The sequence below is a fragment of the Mustelus asterias genome, chromosome 15 (genome assembly GCF_964213995.1).
Source record: "Mustelus asterias chromosome 15, sMusAst1.hap1.1, whole genome shotgun sequence".
Taxonomy (NCBI): Eukaryota; Metazoa; Chordata; class Chondrichthyes; order Carcharhiniformes; family Triakidae; genus Mustelus; species Mustelus asterias.
In genome coordinates this window covers 73,183,471-73,189,470 of record NC_135815.1, presented here as the reverse complement: position 1 = coordinate 73,189,470, position 6,000 = coordinate 73,183,471, and positions in this window count along the sequence as shown.

Here is a 6,000-nt window from a genome sequence, read left to right as displayed (position 1 = left end):
CTTGCCAGCTCACTGGAGGTGGCTTTTCGGAATCTCGAGGCCTACACCCCCGACCACGAGGGCACACCCTCCAAGGCCCTGAAATTCGACACTCCTCTGTCGAAAAAGAGGCACAAGCCATCGTGGAGGCTGTATGGCACTGGCACCACTACTTAGCTGGCAAACGGTTCACCCTGCTCACGGACCAATGGTCCGTTGCCTTTATGTCCAGTAACGCGCAGCGGGGAAAAATCAAGAATGATAAGATTTTGAGGTGGAGGATCGAGCTCTCCACCTACAATTACGACATCTTATACCGGCCTGGGAAGCTCAATGAGCTCCCAGACGCCCTGTCCCGGGGAACCTGTGCCAGCGCGAACCTAGACTGATTACAGACTCTCCATGACGACCTCTGCCACCCGGGGGTGACCAGGTTCTTCCATTTCATCAAGGCCCGGAACCTGCCGTATTCCATCGAGGAAGTCAGGTCTATAACCAGGCACTGCCAAGTCTGCGCAGAGTGCAAGCCGCACTTCTATCGGCCAGACAGAGCACACCTCATCAAAGCCACCCGCCCTTTCGAACGCCTAAGCGTTGACTTCAAAGGCCCCCTCCCCTCTTCTGACCGCAATATATACTTCCTCAATATCATCGATGAGTATTCACGGTTCCCCTGCGCTATTCCCTGCCTGGATATGACCTCGGCCACGGTCGTCAGGGCCCTGCACAGCCTCTTCACCCTGTTCGGTTTCCCTAGCTATGTTCATAGTGACCGGGGTTCCTCTTTTATGAGTGATGAGCTGCGCCAGTACCTGCTCTCCAAAGGTATAGCCTCGAGTAGGACCACTAGCTACAACCCCAGGGAGAACGGACAGGTGGAGGGGGAGAATGCGACAGTCTGGAAGGCCGTTTTATTAGCTCTCCGGTCTAAGGGTCTTCCAGCCTCCCGCTGGCAAGAGGTCCTCCCTGATGCGCTACACTCAATTAGGTCACTACTGTGCACAGCTATCAACCCCTCATGAACGAATGTTTGTTTTCCCCAGGAAGTCCTCCTCGGGGACCTCACTACCGTCGTGGCTGATGTCCCCACGCCCTGTCTTGCTCCGGAAGCACGTGCGGACCCATAAATCGGACCCCCTGGTTGAAATGGTCCAATTCCTCCACGCCAACCCCCAATACGCCTATGTGGTGTACCCCGACGGGCGGGAGGACACGGTCTCCATTCACGACCTGGCACCCGCGGGTACTACGTGCCACGGCCCCTCACCCCCAGCTCCCAACGTTGCCCATGATGCACCAGGGTCGCAGCACGCTCATCTAGCCCCCGTGTACGGCACTCCTGAGCCCCAGGAGCAGCCTCCACACGCCCGGCAGTCTGAAGGGGCTACGGACGGCTTCACCGATTACGGACTGGCGTCTGACTCACCACCACGGCCTCCTGAACCGGCACCACGGCCGACACTGCGGCGGTCGCAGCGGCAGATCAAGCCCCCGGACAGACTGAACTTGTAACTCTGTGACTGTCGTTCCACCACCTCGCCCCCGCCGAACCTTTTTTTTGAACAGGGGGTGAATGTGGTGAACCACTGTAGTATTGTCTGTTTGTGTGATATGCCTGGACACGCCCCTGCTGCCTCAATCCGGGACTCCGCCCTTCTCTGGGTATAAAGGCGAATGCTCTCCGCCCCTTTTGCCTCAGTTCGGATTAGCTATCGGTTCGGGTGTGCTCCAATTCTTTCGTAAATAAAAGCCTGTTATTTTGCAACAATCTACTACCAATGAACATATACCACCACTCCCCCACTCTCCCACAGCTGCCAACAATTGATTAATCATTTTCACTCCATGTCAAACACCAACTATAAGAAGCACTGAAAGTGATGAGGATACAGAATGTACTCTGGGGGACTTCAATGTCCATCACCAAGAGTGGCTTGGGAGCACCACTACTGATCAAATGCTCAAGGACATAGCTAGTCTGCAGAATGTGGTGAGTGAATTAAAAACTGGGAGAATCCCACCTGACCTCATTCTCACCAATGTACTGCCATTGTGCATTTCTCCATGACAGTATGTGTAGGAGTGACTTTTCTTGTGGTGACAAAGTCACATTTTCACATTGAAAGTACCCTCATTGTGTTGTGTGGCACTACCACCGTGCTAAATGGGCTAGATTTTGAATCAATCTAGCAACTCAAAACATGGCCATTGATGCACTATGAGCTTTCAGCAGTAGCAGAACTGGATTCAACCACAATTTGTAACTTCATGGCCTGGCATATCTTCCACTCTATCATTACCAACATGCCAGGGGATCAGGCCTGGTTCAATGAAGAGCACAGGAGGGCATGCCAGGAGCAGCACCAAGCATACCTAAAAATGAGGTGTCAACCTGGTGAAGCTACAACACAGGACTAATTGCATGCCAAACAACAGAAGCAGCATGCAATAGTCAGAGCTAAGTAATCCCACAGCCAACAGATTAGATCTAAACTCTGCAGTCCTGCTGCGTTGTCGTGAATGATGGTGGACAATTAAACAACCCACTGGAGGTGGGGGCTTCAAAAATAGTTCCATCTACAATGATGGGGAAGTCGAGCACATCAGTGCAAAAGACAAGGTCGAAGCATTTGCAACCACCTTCAGCCAGAAGTGCCTGGAGTGGCTGGTCCATCTCAGCCCTCTCCTGATATAGTTCCAAATCATGAGGTTCCCTGCATCACAGATGACAATCTTCATCCAATTTGATTCACACCACATGATATCAAGACATGACTGAAGGCACTGGATCCCATAAAGGCTACGGGTCCTAGCAATATTCTGGTGATAGTACAAAAGGCTCATGCTCCAGAACTAGCCAGATCCTTAGCCAAGTTGTTCAAGCACAGCTACAGCACTGACATCTACCCAGCAATATGGGAAATTGATCAGGCAGGTCCTGTACACAAAAAACAGGACATATCAAACCCTGCCAAATACTGCTCCATCAGTCTACTCTCGATCATTAGTAAAATGCTGGAAATGGTCATCAACAGTGCTATCAAGAGGCACTTACTCAGCAATAACCTGCTCTATTTGGGTTCTGTCAGGACCACTCAGTTCCTGACCTCATTACAGCCTTGATTCAAACATGGACAACAGAACACCTAGAATGACAAAGGCAGCAGATGCATGGACCACATACCATCCTGACTTAGAATTATATCACTGTTCCTTCACTGTCACTGTGTCAGGATCCTGGAACTCCTTACTTAATAGTACTGTGAGTGGACCTATACCACATGGATTACAACAGTTCAAGAAGATGGCTCACTCCCACCTTCTCCAAAGCAATTAGGGATGGGCAGACCATAGGGATATGGTCACCAAAAAAGTGTTCCCAACCAAGCACCAGCTCACACCTCCTTCACTCTACAAGTTTTAAATGTTCCTTTGCAATTGTTTATCAATAGAGATAAAATTTAGGGCACAAAAGAACTGGGAGATAGCACACACATCAGCCACCCAGCTCTTTCAATTGATGTCATCATGCCTCAGAAAAAAAGAAAATTAGAACTAAACTATTAAACACATTTGATTTCCATGACCAAAGCTCCCAATGGACAACGGAACAGCATAACGTTGTTTAACACAGGGAAGACTGATCTGGGAGTCATGGTGCAATACTGAGGGCTTCCTCTTCTCAAGGGTTCTGTTTGGACTTTAGCAAAAGGTCCCTTTCATCACTGGCTTGAGGGAACATCCCATCAGACTGTGATAACATAGGACATAGGAACAAACTTAGGCTATTAATCTCTCAAGCCAGTTGGTAGAATCATAGAATCCCTACAGTACAGAAGGAGGTCATTCGGCCAATCGACTCTGTACCGACCACAATCCCACACAGGCCCTATTCCCGTAACCCCACACATTTACCCTGTTAATCCACCTGACACTAAGGGGCAATTTAGCATGGCCAATCAACCTAACCCGCACATCTTTGGACTGTGGGGGAAACCGGAGCACCCGGAGAAAACCCACGCAGACACGGGGAGAACTTGCAAACTCCACACAGACAGTCACCTGAGGCCGGAATTGAACCTGGGTCCCTGGCGCTGTGAGGCAGCAGTGCTAACCACTGTGCCACCGTGCCACCCATTGAAACCATAGGCTAGTTAGCTTGACATCTGTCGTGGGGAAGGTGTTATTTTCGTTATTTATTTATTACTTCTACCATTCAATTAGATTGTGGCATACGTATATCTTTGTCAATCTCGTTCAGTACTCCTTAAAACCCTTAACAAAATTCTATCAGCTTTAATTTTAAAATTTCCAATTAACCCAGCCACAAAAGCCTTTTAAGGGTAAAAGATCGCGATTTCCTTCCACATTTTAGAAATTAAACATTACACAATCAGATGTCTTGGCTCACAGGTCACAAGGCATTTGAATACGTCTTGAAGTTAATTATTTTACCTCAGTGACACGTTAAAATTACATTTCTCAATCACAGTACGAAATTCCTTAACAATGCATAATAATATAGATAGTGTTTGCTTACCCTTGTTTTTATCCATTCACGGGATCTGAATATTCCTAACAAAACCAAAATTTATTGTTCATCCCCAATTCCCTTGGGCTACCTTGAACCACTGAAGTCTGTCGAGCAAAGAAATTTCCACAGCACTGATAGAGGGAGTGCTCCACAATTTTGGCCCAGCAACAATGAAAGAATGTTGATATAGTTCCAAGTCTTGATAGCATGTGATTTGGAGGGGAACTTGCAGGTGGTAGTGTTCCCATGCATCTGCGGCCTGTTCCCATGCATCGTCCAGCTGTTACCGGTTTGGAAGGTGTTGTCAAAGGAACATCGGCAAGTTGCTGCAATGTTTCTTGTACAGTACATGATACACTCTGCTGTCATTATGCACTGGTGTTGGAGGGAATGTATGCTTAAAGTGGTGGATGAGATGCCAATCAAACTGGCTGTTTTGTCCTGGATGGTATTGAACTTGGGTGTTGTTGGGGCTGCACTCATCGAGGCAATTTTTTTTAGATGCACTCATGAGATAGGTCAACAATTATTGCCCAACCCTAATTGCCCTTGAGAAGATGTTGAGCTGCCTTCTTGAACCACTGTAGTCCATGTGGTGTAGGTGCACCCACTGTACTGTTAGGGAGAGAGTTCCATGATTTTGACCTAGTGACACTGAAGGAATGACCATATATTTCTATGCCAGGATGGTGAGTGGCTTAGAGGGTGGTAGAGGGATTGAATGTTTGTGGATGGAGTGCTAATAAATCAGATTGCTTTGTCAGCGGTGTCGGACTTTTTTTGTGTCAGAGCTACCCTCATCCAGGCAAGTGGAGTGTGTTCCATCATAACCCCTGACTTGCTCTTGTAGTCACAGTACCTGTATAGCTGATTCAGTCCAGTTTCTGGTCAGTAGTAACCCCTAGGATGATGGCAGTGATAGACTCAACAATGTAATACCACAATATCAAAGGCAATGGTTACAGTCTCAATTATTGGAGGGGGTCATTGCCTGTCACCTGTGTGGTGCAAATGTTACTTGCCACTTGTCAGCCCAAGCCTGGATATTTATGCATTTGGACATAGATTGCTTCAGTATCTGAGGAGTTATGAATGGTGCTGAACATTGTGCAATCATCTGCGAACATTCCCACTTTTGATCTCATGAAGGAAAGAAGGTCATTGATGAAGCAGCTGAAGATTATTGGGCCGAAGACACTACCCTGCAAAACTCCTGCAGTGATGTCCTGGAACTGAGATGATTGAGCTCCAACCACCATAACCATCTTCCTGTGTGCCAGCAATGACTCCAATCAGCAGGGAGTTTTCCCTCAGATTCCCATTGACTCTAGTTTTGTTTGGGCTCCTTGATGCCACACTCAGTCAAATGCTGCTTTGATGTCAAGGGATGTAACTGATGATGTCACTGACCCCATTTCTTGGGTTCAGCTCTTTTGTCCATGTTTTGAACTAATGCTGTAATGAAGTCAGGAACTGAGTGACCCTGG